Source organism: Mytilus californianus, unplaced genomic scaffold, assembly GCF_021869535.1.
Source record: "Mytilus californianus isolate M0D057914Y unplaced genomic scaffold, xbMytCali1.0.p SCAF_1, whole genome shotgun sequence".
Taxonomy (NCBI): domain Eukaryota; kingdom Metazoa; phylum Mollusca; class Bivalvia; order Mytilida; family Mytilidae; genus Mytilus; species Mytilus californianus.
The window spans coordinates 23190193-23209675 of record NW_026262581.1 but is presented as its reverse complement, the minus strand read 5'-3'; the positions used below and the strand labels follow the sequence as shown (position 1 = coordinate 23209675).

Here is a 19483-nt window from a genome sequence, read left to right as displayed (position 1 = left end):
GTTTACAATTGGATGTCTCTGAAAAAACGAAATTAAACAGATTGTTTTGGAATCATAATTATACACAATTCTGCCCGACTTTATTCGATTCGTTCATTTACAAATGACTTTCCAATTCACTCAAAAACAAATAAGTCATTTTATTGTGAGTGAATTGGTCTAGATTCCACTCCTATTAACTTCAAAAAACTGTTTTAATCATAAAATTGTATCAAGAAAGTGCAAATTATAATAGTTGATCCAACTGTGATAAAATGTTTGAAAATACATTCTACAGAGAACTTTTATGAAACTTTTAATCTATAAATATTTGTGGTTGCTGAAAGAATATGATTACTTTTTTCTTAACAAAAGCAGATATAGGTAACTTAGTATAACACCCTGTTCAGAGTAGCATATCAGGTATAACACAAAAAAACAACATCAATGTTAAAATGTTCTCTTTTTATTTCTGCAGCTTAGACAATAATATACTCTGAAAATTAACAACAAACAGAACAATGGCAAGAATTGCCAGAAAATGCATAAACAGTGAGAAATTTCTCATTTTATTCACTTTACCTGTCTCTCTTCCTTAACAAAGACAACAATCATATATTCACTTATTGATTTTTTACATTTGCCAGTAATAACTTGATCAACATCCCATCCAGTTTTCCTATCTTAGTAGTTTATGAATATTTCTGTGATGAAGAACTACTGTGTCATGTACACATATAGAACCATACAATATTAAAACTCAATTGTTTGATATTATCATGCCTGCTGTATTTTTCTTCAATCAACAAACTATTTGAAATAAGTATAATTTCCATTTTCAATAGTAGGTCCCATACTTTATTTTTTTATCAAGTTACAACAGTGGATTTCTTCAAAGGTTCAAAAGGAGTCAGGGGAGAAAAATACTTACTTCTGAATTATTTTGACACAGTAGGGAGTTTTGTTCTAAGTGACCATTCACCTTTAAAAATTCTGATTCAAACCCCTCTACCTTTCATATAAATCACCTTAATCATTCCAGTCATAATTCCTCTTATAAATTTAGCAGCTTATATAACTATTTTTAACACCCATGTTTATACGAAACATAGATGTGACGATACCACCTATCATTATGAAATGCTATCAAATTTTTAGCAAACTGTAAAGTTTTTTCCCCTTTTTCAATTTAAAGAGAGTACAATATTAAATTTCATTCAATCATCAAAATATTCTACCTAGTTATCTGACGGCCTTAGAATTCATCTTTCAGGACAGCAAAAACCATAAATAACCAAGGACAATTTTTTCTAAATTATTTACATTGACCTTCTTAGGGAAAAAATAAATCAATATGTTTTTACCTATATATTGCAGCAATCAGAAATGTCTTCTACAAAAAGCAAGAAAAAAAGGCTTTAAGCTGTTGGTTTTTTTCAATCAGAGTTGAACGAAAAGGTGAGAAATCCAGAATCCTTTTAATATTGTGTAAATTTATTTTCAAAAATGGCTAACATTTGTAAAAATGTTAAGTATTCTTGTAAAATAATAAATAAACCATTATTTAATTGTTAAATACATGCTATGATGTTTCCCTTTACTATGGACTTTGAAGTAATTATAGGAAAGTCTGAGACCTTTAAACAGAGGAAAACATTTGACCCCTACCCCTTTATGTTTTGGAATTTACATTGTACATTAAACAACAAACTTAATAACACCATGTACTGATATGGTGGTAAAACATTTAAATATACAACACAACAAACTGAAAATATTCCACAAAACATTGTGAGTTCACTTCTGCTAACCTCCAAATAGGCCTCCGTTATTCTTCAAAAACCAAAAAATTGTTAACAGATACTGGAATATATAACAACTGTTAAGACAGTTTTGCTTTTCTTTTTATCTGAAATTAAACTACTAAATAAGGAGTCCCTTAAAATTTTTGTTTTGTCTGTCGACAAAGTGTAATGGTCTAAATATACTGTGGATTCATTTATTTTCGTGGATACCAAGTTTCGTGGATTGTGGACAATTGCATTTTAGTGGATATTTGATTTTGTGGTTTTTCCAAAGTATACATACAAGCCTATGGAAACATGGACATTTAAATTAGTGGTTCACTGTTACCTGCGAAATCCACGAAAATTGGTATACCACAAATAAAGATAAATCACAGTATTTCATATATCAGAATTTGTAATATTTTTTAATTAGTCAGATATTCTTTCCCACATAAAGATGTTCATTTATTATGATTATGGGTACAAAAAAGTGTTGGTCAAATATTTAGTCCGTTTTAATGTTTGTAATATCACCATGGGTGAGAGATGCAGAATTCAGCAGGTTTAAATAGTAATGAAAAAACCAGCCAACTTTCAATTCAGCTTTTGTCAAAGGATGTTCGCCAATACTTTTCAACCTATTTCACTCATATTACAAACTCTTTGAGAATTTTCTGTAGCAATTCATTACAAAAAAATGCCCACGAATCCCTTAATTTATTTTTTATTTTTTACAAATAAATATCTAGCACAAACAATTTGCAAAAATAGTTGAATTGAATTGAATTGTCCCCATAAATACATTTTTATTTTCCTAACAAAATTTTGTTTCATTCCAAAAACAAGCATACAGATTTATCTTTGTTTTTCTAATAATTTGATGTGTTGTTTATTTTCTCACAAAAATATTTTAAAAAAGAAAAGGTTACAATATCTGTAGGTAACATCCCTAAAGTTGATTGACAAAAAAAGAGGAGTACAAAAATAAAAATATTTTGGTGTCAGCCAAAGACCTTCAGCAAAACTATAAAAAAAAAATTACAAAACTGAATCCCTTAGATTTGCCCACACTGTTTCTTTCAAAGAAAAAAAAACCAACAAAGGTACATTCAGGGAACACAATATGAAAGCACATAATCCTATAATGAAATAAGCTATTGGTACAATAAGCAAATTACATTATACAGCAAGCAAAATATTCTGTTACACAGAAAACTTACAAAAGCTAAAAAATACCATAATATAATATTCTCCTCATTTAATGAGTAATGATTCATTTTATACAAAAACAATGACCTTTCATTATGAAGTAAAAATTATTTTATTGCAGCATGAAAAAAAAATATTTTGATTTCCTTTCATCACATTTATAACTATTTGAACAGCCAACACTGAATTTGTGTGTATATGTACTTTTGCTTCTTCTGTCCAAAAAAGATCAATCAAGTTATATTTTCTGTTTTGGATCGACAGAAAGCGTTTGACCTCGATTTAAGTCTATATTTCTTTCTCCCTTTTGAACCCTCTGACTTTAACCTGGATGTTCAAAAATGCCCAGAAACTCCTATGGTTTATTTTCAACGAGATTAAATTTCACCGATTCAGTGTCCAAACCTTTTCGCAGAGTTTATATCCTCTTGAAAATTTCAAACTTTACAGAATAATAGCAACATTTTAAAAACAATCACGCCTCTCAAAATATTAAGCAAGATAGTCTTCTGAATATTAATTTTGAGATATTATAGAAAAAGCATGTTATTGTATAATTTGGTATCGAAAGACATTATAAACATAAATGAATTATTTTTTTTCTGATGGGCAATATTTAAAATATTTCCAATAAAATTTTGGTTTGGGTTAAGAATGTTCTTATAATTACTAAAAAATGCCAAAGTTGAAGTGTTTTGCAATATATAGGTTTCTATAATTTGATGAAATGTTCTGAAATACATTTACACTAAAGTGTGATTGAAACCTTAAAGTACCTCATAAGCACTTCCGTGTATCTTCATTTTAGAAAAATTTGAAGGATTTTTAGAAAATGCTCTGCTTTGAAAAAAAAATTCATAGGAAATTAACCCTTTATCTTATCGTGTTAATTCAAAAGGTTTGGCACAGAAAGCCCCAAACATCATCGTGTTTGTGTGTAAATCACATTACATAAACGGCTTGATAAATGAAATAAGTATTGACAATTCACTTGCAAACTCAACATATGCCCCCACGACACTTACCAAGGAGGAAATCATGGATAATCATATGTTCCTTTGCCATTTCAACCAAAGATGAAGAACTGGATCTTCCTTCACTGTATTGGATACCTTAACTACATAAGTGTCCTCAAAACAACTTTATATTGCTGGGTTTTCCAAGTGCTCCACGAAACCTCTTTCTTAAGTATTAACATAAATTTTATCAGCAGTCAAAGCCGGGCTTCAAAGTTATTGCGCAACTACCTATTCTAGAGGTTGCGTGAATCAGTTGTGGATATTAAATGAATCCAAAGATCTTTTAGAGTACTTACAATCTAAGACTCATATATCTTGCAGTAGTATTAAAACATTTGACTTTTCTACACTTTACAAAAGTATTCCCAATTCCAAACTAAAAGACAAAACGTAGATCCAAGATAAATTGTACTTTGTAAAAAATCACTCTGATTCAAACAAAAAATTCGCTGAACCTGACATTATCAAGATGCTTGTTTTCTTCATTGACAACATATTTGTTACGTTTGGGGGACGAGTTTTTCAACAATCAATTGGCATACCCATAGGAACCAACCTTTCTCTTGTCGACTTGTTCCTTTATTCAGTTACAGTTAAGTTTGCCTCATAACTTGATTTACATCTAGAAATTCACAATGAGGGTCGGTTGAAAACAAAACTTTACGACAAAAGAGATGATTTCAATTTCGCAATTGTGAACTTTCCATTTCTATGTAGCAACATTCCAGCAGCGCCTGCACACGGAGTATATATCTCCCAGTTGATACGATATTCCATGGCTTGTATTTCCTATCTTGATTTTCTTGATAGAGGGTTGCTGCTCACAAGGAATCTATTAAACCAAGAGTTCCAAGTGGTAAAGTTAATCATATCTTCGTAAATTTCGAGTTGGTTGACCGTTATGGAATATCTGTTTCACAAATGACAACGGATATGTTCCAATCGTCGTAACTGTAATCCCGGTCCCTTTTCCCCAAATGTGATCTACCGAATTAGACTTATCACCGGGTTTGTACTAACATGAGCAACACGACGGATGCCACATGTGGAACAGGATCTGCTTACCCTTCCGTAGCACCTGAGATCATCCCCGGTTTTTGGAAGGCGATAGCAGTTGTCTGCCATGTTGCTTGTTTATCTTGTGTACCGATTGCCTTGACTTCATGCGTAATAAAAGAATCGGAACCGATCTTAATTCCGCAAAACGCACGCGCTGTGAATAGACCAGGGGATACCTGTCCGTCTCTACCTTAAAGAATAAAATTAAACACACCAAATCATTCAACAACGGTTATGAATAAGTTTCATGAACAAATGGGATCGCATGGAAAATAAAAACAATTACTTTTTCCCATCAATTCACTTATTATGTACGTGCTCCATGAATCTGTGTTGATTGTTTATTCAATGTCATGATACGGTAAACTTTGGCAACAAACTCGAAAGTAGTTAGCTTGCGATCAACAATCACTGAATCAGTGAATGAAATATTATTTATCGATAATACGTTATAAATTCGTAATAAATGTTAGTTAAATTGGCACAACTTGATACGACCGCAGAGGTCAAACCCTGAACAGTTCGGCAAGGATGGACACAACATTCAAGTTTGATACGGCTCTGAATTTGGATTGCGATTAAATATTTGATACAGCATAGGTATCTGACACAGAATGAATATGGTCTGAGAACTTAAACATTTAAAATTGGACATTAACTTATTATGGCCAATATCAAAAATTTAAATACATGGTTAGTTTCAGCATATCAAAGGACCCCATGAATTCAATGTGTGATGCAATAAAATTTAATTTTTGACCCTTTGGACCTCAATATAGACCGATTTGACAACGGGGCCCAAAATCCAAGAATTCAAGACTTTGAATTAAACCCTATTGAAATTGGGCAAGAAATAAGCAATTTATACAAAGTATTAGAAACGTATTGTTTTTTTGGTCCCTTTTTCCTAAATGGTTAGGACCAAAACCCCCAAAATCAATCCCAACCTTTGTTTTATTGGTATGGAACCTTGTGGTACAGTTTCAAAGAGATCCATAGACCTATTCTCAAGTTAATGTCCGGAAACCAGAAAACTCGTGTTTTCCCCTTTTCGGCCCCTGATTCCTAAAATGTTTCGGCCATAACCCCCAAAATCAATCCCAACCTTCCTTTTGTGTAAGGGAACCTTGTGTTATAATTTCATAGAGATCCATACACTTATACACAAGTTATTGTTTGGAAACCAAATGTCTTCGGACAACGACGACTTCATATCCCTATACGGCCGTAAAATCTTTGCGGTCGTATAAAAACGTGCATAGAGGACTTAGTTTCGTATATATCCATGTATTGTTTCAATGATTTCCTTAACATTATAATTACAAGAAACTCGTTTTATATCTTCACTTATTGCAATTCATCTTTAACCAGTTATGACTTAACCAACATTATGTCCATTTATTATATCTTTTGAAATGTTTCCATGTTCACGCATTGGAATACTAGTAATACGATGTATTCATGTTTTGCTATTAAAAAATCTGCTGTATGTTCCTTTTATTCTTTGAAATCCAATCATGCAAGTATAATTTCAATGTTCAATAGTTGGGTACCATTTTTAATTCCCTTTCTCTAGATTCATCTCAATGTCCATAAATTCATTTCTTCAAAGTTTCAAACGACTTGAATGATTCTGATACTGACATCTATATTATTCGGACAACGGAAGCTAATAAAACAAGTCTGATTCTTATAAACCCAGGTAAACTGACCATTCTTCTTTGAAAATGCGGATAATATCCCTTTGCTCCTTATATCTATCACCTTAATTTTCAAGGTATAGTTTCATTCAGTGCCGTGTACCTTTTAGAAATATAGAAACTTATATTACTATACTCAATAATTATGTTCGTACGAAATATTGATATGACAATACCACCTCATACTATGAAGGTGACTTCAAGTAATTACCAAACTATAAAGTTTGTTTTATGATTGTTCAATTTTCCTAAAGTACAATATGAAATTTCATTAAAGTCCGCAGTATATTCTAAATCTATCAATATTTCCTAAATATTTGATGACCTTCACATACCTCTTTCAGATCCGAGAAAACTCAAATAACTGATTTTTCACCTTGACCCTTTAAGATAAGAACTCAAGTATTATTGTTAATATTGTAGCTATAAGAATTGTCTCCTGCAAGAAGGAGGACAGACAGTAGAATTTTCAGCTTTCCTTGAAATCGATTATTGAAGTTATCGTTGCATTTGATCAAGAACCTTTTGATATTGTAGAAAGACAATAAATAATGTGATCATCAAAGTATAGCTAACATTTGAAAGAAATATATTTAGCTCACTGGAAAATAAAAAAAAAATCATTATATGTTATGTTTAATGTGCTATGATAAACATTCATCACAGTTACCAGGAGTAGAATTTGGTTCCCCAAACGTGTGCTACGTCTACACATGCCTCATCAGTTGGACTAGAATCAAAACAGTTATTAGGCCAAATCAAATACAAAGTTGAAAAGCATTAAAAATCGAAAACGTTGAAAAATTGTGCCCCAAAACGGCTAAGCCAATGTATGCCTTGGGGTAGGGAACCTTAGTGTTTCGAATAATTTAACATTTGATAAACAGAGAATTTACAGAAATTGAACCCACCATTGATTCACTGAACTAGGGAATTGTATTAAGAACACAATTTACTTCTTATATGGTGGTAGAAACATTTAGAAAACAACACTACAAAATAAAATTATCAAAATATCGTTGAAATATATAAAAAGAGCGAGAGAGAGAGAGAAGATATCGAGGGGTCATCGAAAAGCATTAAAGATTAAGAAAAAGAAAACAAAAACAATAACAAACATTACATAGACAACTAAAGCCCCCATCACACTAGATCAAAACCATGAAGATCCCACTACGATCTTTAAAATATTAAGATCGTGGTGAGATCGTGGTATGGTCGGCTTGAATATTCAATATTTCATAGTTTTCACGTTCATACCACGACCTTGCTATGATCCTGATAAGATCCTGCTACGATTCCGCTACGATAGTAACACGTTCTAGTTACGATCTTGTTACGCTCTTGCTACGTCTAATAAGACCTTACCACGACTTACACGATCTCTGTACGCTTCTACCAAGACCTTCCCGATCGCATTACGATTAATACGAGTCTACTACGATCGAACAACGACTCCACTACGTTTCCACTACGTTGTCATTGCGCTCTTTGTCCCTATAAATATCTTGACTTTCTGATTGTACACACCAGTTTCCTTGAAAAAAAATGCCGCCAAAGGTATCAAAACACATTGCATCCGGTTTTTTTTTCAACAGAATGAGGTCGTGCAATTATCGTGGCTAGGACGTTGTAGTATCATAGTAAGGTCGTACTAAGTAAGGACGTCAAGAGCGTAGTAGCAGCGTACTATTGTCTTCCTCATCGCAGTATAATCGTATCAATATCGTAGTAGAAGCGTAATAAAGACGTAGTGAAATCGAGATAGTCGCAGTGAAATCGTAGTAAGGTCGCAGTGGAAATCTTTTCCTTTGGCTTCCCGATTGCACCAAGTTTCCAATAGGATGCTTCTCGATCTTACTACGTCCTTACTACGACCTTCATACGCTTCTACTACAACTAGTGTTGGCCACGACTTCACTACGAATGTTTTGAGCATGTTCAAAGTTGGTCGAGGACCTCAACAATCATGAAGACCTTGGCACGTCCTTACTACGACCACCACGATCTTACTACGACTTCCACAATTTTTCATAATTTCTGAGATCGTAGCGGGATCGTAATCCTAGTGTGATGGGGGTATTAGGAATAAATAACATAAAAATATATTCCATACAAAAAAATTTAAACCAAATTAGTTCATCTCTAGGAGACCTTTTTTATTCACCAGAAATCATAATTGTTAAATACAAATATTTGAATGAGCAATAAAAAATGTTAATATTTTACCTTATTGGAATTTAACTCATGAAAAGGTCATTTTTATATATGTTGTGTTTGTTTGTAGGAAAAGAGTAGTGATCTACATAAAACAATGTATGTCACCTATTAGAATCTGTTTTTCTCCTTCTTCATGTAAAAGATGTATTAATAATTCAAACTGTTTAAGTCAAAATTCAAGTTGTTTGTATATTCTTAAGGGGAAAACTACATCCAAAATGTTGAGCTAATTGAAATGGTTGTGCATTAACCACTTTAAATTCAGCTTGTGTCTAAAAATATCTAATTTTCACATTTATATACTTTCTAAAAACTATTTTGTCATTCTTGTTATTTCTTCGATACTTTTGAATAACTTTTCCATTGAATTCTTCCGATAAATTCCACTTGATAACCAGGAAATTTCTGTCCTTCCGTCTTTCTGTCTTTCTGTCCATCCCTCCGTCCCATTTTCGTTGCAAAGCTTGAAAGAGGACATTCGTGTCCTCAGACACATTCTTCTTTTATTAAATCCAATTTATCACCAATGTATTTTATACCAATTTCTAATATAATCAGGAGATTTGCAAAATTGATCTCAAATAAAATTTTAGTGATGGAAAAAAATCAATTGATTTTTAAATTTGTATTATTAGATATTGTTTAACACGAGGATTTGTTCCCGCGTCAACTCTGTTATTTAAATGAACACAATTTAATTATCTGGTTGGTTAACCTTCAGCTATGACGTAAGCATGAAAGTGTGTATTAAAACAATTTGAATCGTTTGTTTGTATATACACATTTCATAGTTTAAACATATTTTATTTGCAAAATTAGCAATAGGTGGAAAATTATAACAATATAATTGGCCTTTCCTTTGTTGATTTTAAATAAGATGTTTCTATTATAGGTCGGTCAATTTAAAACATACTAAAATACCATGTCGTACTATCCTTGAGTGAAATATCGTTGAATATGTGTAGGAGCTGCTCTTACGAGGTACATGGCACTATGTGTGTAAAAATGTCAAAGTTTAATTAGCTCGCGTCTGGAACATAACCGAATCGAGTGCACCTTATTTTGAGCAACACAGAATGTAGAAGAAGTTTAAATCATTAAACTTAAGATTTCCAAATGGTACGTTTCTAAATATAAGGTAATGCAAGATTAAGAAATGAAGCAAACTCAGCTCCTTACCGGAAATGGTAAAACCCATAAAACAGACATGACCATTATGTCAAAACGAAAACTACTTCAAGTTAATGAATAAAAATGTGAGAAATTAAAATAGAACGTTCTGTAGAACTTTGCTATTGAAACGTAATAGCCAGGCATGCATAGGATGTTTTTTTTTGTGTTGCATTAACTGTCTTCGTGCCATTGCCCCATATCTGTTATTTTTCACAAGCCTACGTTAGCTAATGATAGAACCCCCCCCCCCCCTTTCGCAAAACACCACCGTTGCCAATTTAAACTCGGAATCAACTATTGTGTTTTGTTATATCTCCAGATACGTTAACGTTAACGTATCTGATATGAGTGGATACGTTTTAAATTGACCGACCTCTAATAATAGCTTTCCGGTTTGGACATAAACATTTACACGTTAGTATAAATAACATAATACGATATTATATACATAGTATTTGATACGCATTCTTCATCATTCGTATTTAAACTTGTGTATGTTGGTTCCATCAGCAATCCACACAATATCATTGAAAAAAGCGAGCGCACCTGGAGAATCCAATCCGTCTTCAGCTACAAAAACACATTTTACAAATTTCATATTGTCAATTAAAAAGACAGTGTGGTGATTTTGATCAGAAACGAGAATTTTATTATTCGCCTCAACACAAAGTCCAGTGCAAATAAAGTCTGCAGCGGCATTCATGCCGATGGCACCAGAAAATGTATTATCTGTATCAAGCCTTCTTGTCTTCAAGTCTATTCTAACAATCGTTGATTTTTGTGGTAAAGACTGATTTGTGGTAATAATATACAAGTCAGAAATATTTCTTACAGTCATTTCAGTTGGCATGCATTTTTGAGCATATGAGAAAGTAAACCGACTTTTTACAATACCAAGATTATCTAACTGTACGATTGCTAGCTGTTCAACACGGGAAGACGAAGAATCTAGTAAGACAAGCACACGATCAGCAGGTGTAGCTGTAAGACATATAGGATGGTCTGAACTTGAATTTGAAAAATTTAATATTCTTTTACCAAGAAGTCTTTTAATATAGCTTGCTTGTCTGTTCAACAGTAATACACTACCATCAACCAACATGGTCATATCATCAACTCTCTCGGTATATAAAGTCTTTTCTAATTTATAGCCTCTTAGTTTTAATAGTTTGTTTTCACAAATAATCCAGGCTTCTTCTTCAGCAATCGGAATAATTTTACTGACAGATTTCTTAACAGTGGAGCTAAGTTTGATTGTCATAGGATACTCATTTCGTACCTCATCTGACGACGATTCCGCACGAACGTCACTGATGTCGGTATTATTTCTTTCCGAAAGTGCTTCAGTGGTATTTTCTGTAATCAGATCGCTGTATATTCCCTGTGAGATAACTTTTGACACTCCTTTTGAGGTCTCAGTATATTCCCCAATTTCTATAAACCCGACAATAATTTCTCTGTCATTTTTGTCGTTTGTGGGAACAAACCTAGGTTGCAAGCCTTTTTTATTTTTCACCGTTTTACTTAAGATATTGACAGATTTCTTAATATTTGAATACAGTTCAACTTGCTTTGTCCATTCAATATTCTGTATGTGATTTCCGGATTTTCTTAACTCTGCCATTGTTGTTTCAGTATCGGTGACAATTTCTGCGATAGCTTGTACCGTTTTTCTGTATGTCGCATATTTTGTCTGCAGATTGTCAGTAAGATCTTTAACATGACTCTCAATTCTATTCCTTTCCGATTCGGCACATTCTTCAATCTGTTTACAGATTTTCTTTTCGTCTCTGTTAGAATCCGACAATTCCTTCAATACTAAATCTTTTACTTCCTTTATTTTACTTGTGACAGTATCGTTTTCTGTTGTCAAAAATCGACCCAGGTGTCCCTCGATCATTTCCTTGCTGTCAATTAAATGTTTCATTTCATGCATTTGATGACTATCGACGAGACAATGTACACATACAAATTCTTCACATTTACAGCAAAAAAGATTTATGAGTTCAGTTGTATGTTGTTGACAATGAATTAATGGTTCCGCCATTTTAAATGATTTAAAAATAGTTTATATTCAACAATAACTACCATACGGGTATTTCTTAAAGTGTACTATGAGGGTATGGATGGGGGCTTACAGAATAGATAATAATGGGAAAAAAATATAAAGAATAGAGAAAAATGGACCAACAAAATAAAGAATAGAGAATAATGAGGTGCTGGAATATAAAGAATAATGGCCAAAAAGTATAAAGAAAAGAGAAAGATGGCCTAAAAAAATTAAAGAATACAGAAATGAAGGACCCCCAATCCAGACCCTCTTCTACGGGAACAACGCACTATACATGTATATCAAAATTATTGAAACATTTGTTTTTCTACTGTATTCACTTACTCTTTGCTGTTTAGAACTATATTCGCGTAAATTCGAAAATATGGAATAATTGCTTTCTTTTTGGAACAACATCAAAAGATCGATGTTGGGTAAAAAACTCAATTCGCGTAGTTAAGGGGTGGTGGTCAAACTGGCTGCATGTTTTGTTATTCTACATTGATTTTTCGGGTTAAAGAAAAACGTATGAAAGTTCGGTCCTAAATGTTTTTGGACTTTTCATGCAAATAACAGGTTCATAAATCGTACAGGATAGTTATTTTTGGGGGCGAAAAACTCATCAGAGATACCATGCTTATAATTGGGTACGCCGGATGCGCGTTTCGTCTAAATATTTAAATATCCATCAGTGGCACGCTTATACAAACAGTTCGAAGGCCAAATCAAATACGAAGTTAAAGAGCATGTTGTTAAAAAATCAGATATAACATAATAAATATTTCCTAAATTAAGTTAAAAAAGAAAGGGTAAATTATGTGAATTAAGTTTTTTTTTTATGTTGATAGTCAATAAACGTATATTAGAGAATTCAAGGGCGTCATTCGGTGTATCGACGACTCATTCTGTCGATCTACATTTATATATGTACACGTCTAAACATGTGCCAACTTTATGACAGACATTCTCCATCAGATTACCCGTGGTTAAACAGGGTTAGCACCATAATATATATATATATATATATGCGTTTTGTTAAAATATACTTTTTCACTTTTTTGGTCTTTTGGAAAATGTTGTTTATGCTGTATTTAGACCACTCTACAACGAAATTTGTTTTACATGCACACGTATAAAAATTGCGGTTTTTATCCAACGCAATCATAGGTTTGAACATTGTTTTCAATTTAGAATTGTTTATATTTTTTCGTTTGGGCTTGTATTATATCTTCCCTCCGGTTTATTTAATCCGTTCATCCTATCTCGACTCTTTAAAATTCAAGAGTATATCCTAAATTGAGGTAAATTATATGGCCTTCAAAATACCGTTTTGATCCCTAACATCACTGAAGAGACATTAATTGTCGAAATCCGGATATGGTGTACTACTTTTTGCACCTCATGTTTGTGGTATAACCTCTTTGCTGCAAGTTTATTGTTTTCTGTTTGGTATTAAATTAATATTAAGATCCATTTTTTTACATCTTGTGATCAATTTATTTGGCAATCGTCAATGGCAGTTAGCAGGCTTTAAGAACATCAGTTGTTCGACCTGTCAGTCAAATGCGTTTTGTTAAAATATACTTTTTCACTTTTTTGGTCTTTTGGAAAGTGTTGTTTGTGCTGTATTTAGACCCCTCTACAATGAAATTTGTTTTACATGCCCATGTATAAAAATTGCGGTTTTTATCCAACGCAATCATAGGTTTGAACGTTGTTTTCAATTTAGACTTGTTTATATTTTTTCGTTTGGGCTTGTATTATATCTTCCCTCCGGTTTATATAATCCGTTCATCCTATCTCGACTCTTTAAAGTTCAAGAGTATATCTTAAATTGAGGTAAATTATATGGCCTTCGAAATACCGTTTTGATCCCTAACATCACTGAAGAGACATTAATTGTCGAAATCCGGATATGGTGTACTAATTTTTGCACCTCATGTTTGTGGTATAACCTCTTTGCCGCAAGTTTATTGTTTTCTGTTTGGTATTAAATTAATATTAAGATCCATTTTGTAACATCTTGTGATCAATTTATTTGGCAATCGTCAATGGCAGTCAGCAGGGTTTAAGAACATCAGTTGTTCGACCGGTTATTCAAATGCGTTTTGTTAAAATATACTTTTTCACTTTTTTGGTCTTTTGGAAAATGTTGTTTGTGCTGTATTTAGACTCCTCTACAACGAAATTTGATTTACATGCACACGTATAAAAATTGCGGTTTTTATCCAACGCAATCATAGGTTTGAACATTGTTTTCAATTTAGAATTGTTTATATTTTTTCGTTTGGGCTTGTATTATATCTTCCCTCCGGTTTATATAATCCGTTCATCCTATCTCGACTCTTTAAAATTCAAGAGTATATCCTAAATTGAGGTAAATTATATGGCCTTCGAAATACCGTTTTGATCCCTAACATCACTGAAGAGACATTAATTGTCGAAATCCGGATATGGTGTACTAATTTTTGCACCTCATGTTTGTGGTATAACCTCTTTGCCGCAAGTTTATTGTTTTCTGTTTGGTATTAAATTAATATTAAGATCCATTTTGTAATATCTTGTGATCAATTTATTTGGCAATCGTCAATGGCAGTCAGCAGGGTTTAAGAACATCAGTTGTTCGACCGGTTAGTCAAATGCGTTTTGTTAAAATATACTTTTTCACTTTTTTGGTCTTTTGGAAAATGTTGTTTGTGCTGTATTTAGACTCCTCTACAACGAAATTTGTTTTACATGCACACGTATGAAAATTGCGGTTTTTATCCAACGCAATCATAGGTTTGAACGTTGTTTTCAATTTAGACTTGTTTATATATATAAACAAGTCTAAATTGAAAACAACGTTCAAACCTATGATTGCGTTGGATAAAAACCGCAATTTTTATACGTGTGCATGTAAAACAAATTTCGTTGTAGAGGATATATATATATAAACAAGTCTAAATTGAAAACAACGTTCAAACCTATGATTGCGTTGGATAAAAACCGCAATTTTTATACATATATATATATATGTTACAGTGAATTTGTATAATCAGGGATTATGTAGAATCCCTAAAATTTTCAGGGAATGTGTAGAATCACTGGTTAGTTTAGGGATTATATATAATCACTGAAATTTTCAGGGATTATGTATAATCACTAGAAAAACGTCAGGGATTATACATAATAACTGAAATGAAGAAACAGTTTTGTGTATAAAGAAAATGAATGAAAGTTAAATAATTTATTCTATCAAATCATATTAAAACTTCATTATAAATATGATTTGTTAAGCACAATACATGTATTTATTACAATGTTAGGCACAATCTATCAAAATGTTATTTAAAGCACAATATATAAAAATGATAACCTTAATATATAATTAAAATGTTAGGCATAATATTTTAAAATGTTACACAAAATTAAAATATTAAGCACTACATATTAAAATGATAACCTCAATATGTATTATAATGTTAGGCACAATATATTAAAATGTTAAGTACAATATATTAAAATGTTAAGTACAATATATTAAAACAATCTTTAAATAAATTTGGATGGCATCGACTATTGCACATTTGACCTGCTTTTCTACAAGCACTTCTATTTGACTCGCATCTGTTTTACCACATTATCCTCATTTAAGAAAACCTAGCTTGTCCTTCACATAGCGAATCAGATTTTACAGCACTTCTAAGAGAAATAAAGTTTTCAATACAAACATCTGAAGGTACCCAAAAAAAGGGAATCAGCAGCCTCGAACTGATTTTTGGTGTAAGATCCGAGCAGAATTCTGTTGTATTAGTTCTCTCAGTTTGAATTTCATGTTTATGTATCCCCTCTTTGCACAACGCCCCCCCCCCCCCCCCAAATCCCAACTCGAATTAATCACTGATTTGTTATAAAAAAAATAGTATACCCATGAGAAGCAAATTTGATTGATGTGCATATCATAAATGGTACTTTTGTTTTTTTATATCTAGTTTTTACAGCTTTTGCTTTTAACAAAATATATCATTTTCGTCAGATATTTAAGATTATTTTTTTTGATCCATGCCCAATAACCCCCTCCCTCTCCTATAGTAATGAATAATGCTGTAAAGAGTGTAATATGTATGAAATATAAAGGATAGTAGCAGCCTTAAAACAATTCAAATATTTATTTTGTCAGCAGATAGTAATAAGCAGGAGTTTTGTCTTCTTAACTTTGTTCTTTTGTCATCAAAGTAAAAATACTATTGTATTTGTTCCTTGTCCATATCTTGTATCTTATTTGTTTGTGAAATAATGTGGTTCAACAGTTGAATAAACAGTTGAATTAAATATCACTGGTAGAACTGTTCACTTAATTTGATTTTTTTTTTTATTATTGATAATCCCTGAAATCATATTAGGGAATTTGTAAAATAATTAGTAAAATATTCAGTGATTATGTAAAATCACTGGTCATTTTCAGGGATTATATATAATCACTAATGAGTTTAGTGATTCTACATAATCCCTGAAAAATCAGGGATTCTACATAATCGCTGATTATACAAATTCCCTGTAACATATATATATATCTATAAACAAGTCTAAATTGAAAACAACGTTCAAACCTATTATTGCGTTGGATAAAAACCGCAATTTTTATACGTGTGCATGCAAAACAAATTTCTTGTATATATATATATATAATTCGTCTCAAATTTGAACCCAACAATGTTAGATCTGCTAATTTGCGTTAGGAAATGTTTGTTCTTCCCTCAGCGGGATTCGAACCCTTGCTTCTGTGACATCGTGGCAACACCGCATGCACTGTGTCTAGATCATTCGACCAACTAGGCTATAAAAAATATAGCTTTCATTAGTCGTTATTTATCTTATATATCATAGCTTCAACAAAAACCGAGTACCATACCATAGTAGTAGCTATATATTCACTGTTGCGAATTCATTCAAATTGGCAATTTACATAGATTTTGGCACGATTTTACATCCATAACTTGAGCTGCATGTTAGTCGTGTTATTATTTCGGGTGTTTTTTTCTAGGTTGGCATATACCAAACGAATTAATGATTTTTGAACATCAGCTAAGTACTTTAAGGATTTCATTGCAATTATTCCACACTACTATTCCCCATGCTCAGTTGAAAGATCGACTGCATCTTCTTGTAACACAGTATTATTTCTACAAAAAATGGAATCGTAGATACAAATTCCCGGATTAAGGTCATGAATAATCTTACACTTTGAAAAAAATTCATACAACAAATCTACCGAAAATGATATGAAAATGACGGAATTTGTTATCGACAAAATATATATCGAAATTGGTGGGGTGTTATTAATGACAGAAAGTTGGTACTCCAATGAGTACTATTTGTGCACTCCTACACTCATATTAAGCAGAATGCATGCTCACAAATCTTTCTCAGACAAAAAGAAACCTTGCAAAATTCTTTAAGCTCACATTCAGATACTATATGGACTGTATTAACAGACGTGTGTTTCTAAAACAAACACTATTCCTTCAGAGTAATGAGGAAGAAAGAATGAAATCGACATGTTATTAGTTTCACAGTCACCATTACCAGTTCGTTGACCACGATGAATTGATATCTGAACTTACTAGCGAAATGGTTTCAGTCTTAAATCTATCCGAGCTGTAAATACCAATTGAGTCCAATTTCCAATTGTGCCATTTCAAAACGTATGGATTCGCGTGGCGGATGATGCAGGCATAGCAGTAGACGCTTACCCCTGTCGGCGCATCCGGTCTCGCTCCATATGGCCTTAACGGTCATTTTGATCTTCATCTGCTTATTCTTAAACTAAAAACAGTTGGTCTTGTTAAGGGTTTTAAGTTATTTTTCGAACACCTCGGTTACAGTGAACCCAGTACTGTTCATTACCTTTTCCGACAATTCAGTATATTGTTGATTGCTACAGGTAAATAACAGCTACTGAAAAATCTGAACATAAATTGAAGAGCTTAATTGACTGTAAGCGTAGTCTATACCAGGCATGGGGCGAATTACATTGCAATGTAATGCATTATATTACAATTACTTTGACCAAACCATGCATTATATTACAATTACATGCATTTTCAAAGTAATGCATTATATTACAATTACTTTTGCAAAGTAATGCCTTGAATTACACATTACATTTGAAAATCTATGAAGTGAATAGAAAAATTAAACATCTTGAAAAACAACTAGAAGTCACAAAAGATTCTAGCATATGCAGCAACTGTTCCATGAATTGAATATAAGTATACATGTAAAAAGTCTATTTAATTCAGCTTTTACAATTTTAATTTAATGTTGACTTTACTTTTATAAATATATTCTTTGTTGTTTTTTTTTTTTATTTTAAACGAAATATTTAATTACTGTGAATTACTTCCCTAATTATAAAATAAACATAGACCTTACTTAGATGAACAATTGTCTAAATGGTGAAAATATTGATTGTAAAACAAACTAATTAGTGTTTTATAACAAAGTTTAATTATCTTTTATTTAAGCAAGACAAGATATTCTTTGATCTTATGACAACAATACAGTTATGCTTTTCAAATATCAATCTTTTTGTGCAGGAAAATGTATGAAATAAGATAAAATAAAGAATATATTCTCATGATTAACATATTCCTAGTTAATCAAGAAATCTTAAATTTGGTTTAGTTAAAACTCCAACAATATGTTAAAAATGTGGTATGTGAAAAAAGTAATGACATGAAATGCCATGTAATGGATGAAATTACACAACTTTTTGCTAAAGTAATGCATTATATTACAATTACATGTAATGCACAAATTGCTGCATTACACATTACATGCAATTACTTGGAAAAATGTAATGCATTACCATGCATTACAATTACAAATTTGCATTACCCCATGCCTGGTCTATACTATACTATATTTACCGCAGTGAACACGTCTGGAAGACTAAACATAACTTAAGAATGTATTGATCAGTCTTTAAAGAGCTGTTCAGATCAAAATGACAGTTATAGTTCAAAATGGGTACTTACTAGTGTTAACTGGTTTATGTGATTTTATATAATTAACATTGATTGATTGAATAATTGAATGATTGTTGAAGGTAAACGCGACTTTAAGCATATTGGCTATTTCGTGACAGCCAGTCTTTATTGGCGGAGGAAGCAAGAGTGGCCGGAGAGAACCATCGACGTTCGGCAGGAAAAAATGGCAATCCTAGTCAATTAAGATGAGACACGTGCAGGGTTTTACTCACAGCCTGATGGTTGACAGGCTAGTGATACAGTACTTAAGCAA

General features: G+C 32.2%; 1 protein-coding gene across 4 annotated transcripts in view; it reads right to left on the bottom strand.

Annotated features, from left to right (window-relative positions):
- Positions 1-429: 429 nt before the first annotated feature.
- Positions 430-19483, bottom strand: part of LOC127716890 (orphan steroid hormone receptor 2-like) — a 72677-nt gene continuing 53623 nt past the window's right edge. For 3 of the 4 annotated variants that reach the window (XR_007989140.1, XR_007989145.1, XR_007989149.1), the window contains exon 14: positions 430-1790. The gene's annotated coding sequence lies outside the window, so the exon portion shown is untranslated. The remainder of the gene's footprint in view (positions 1791-19483) is intronic. The other variant, XR_007989144.1, reaches the window with a different exon arrangement.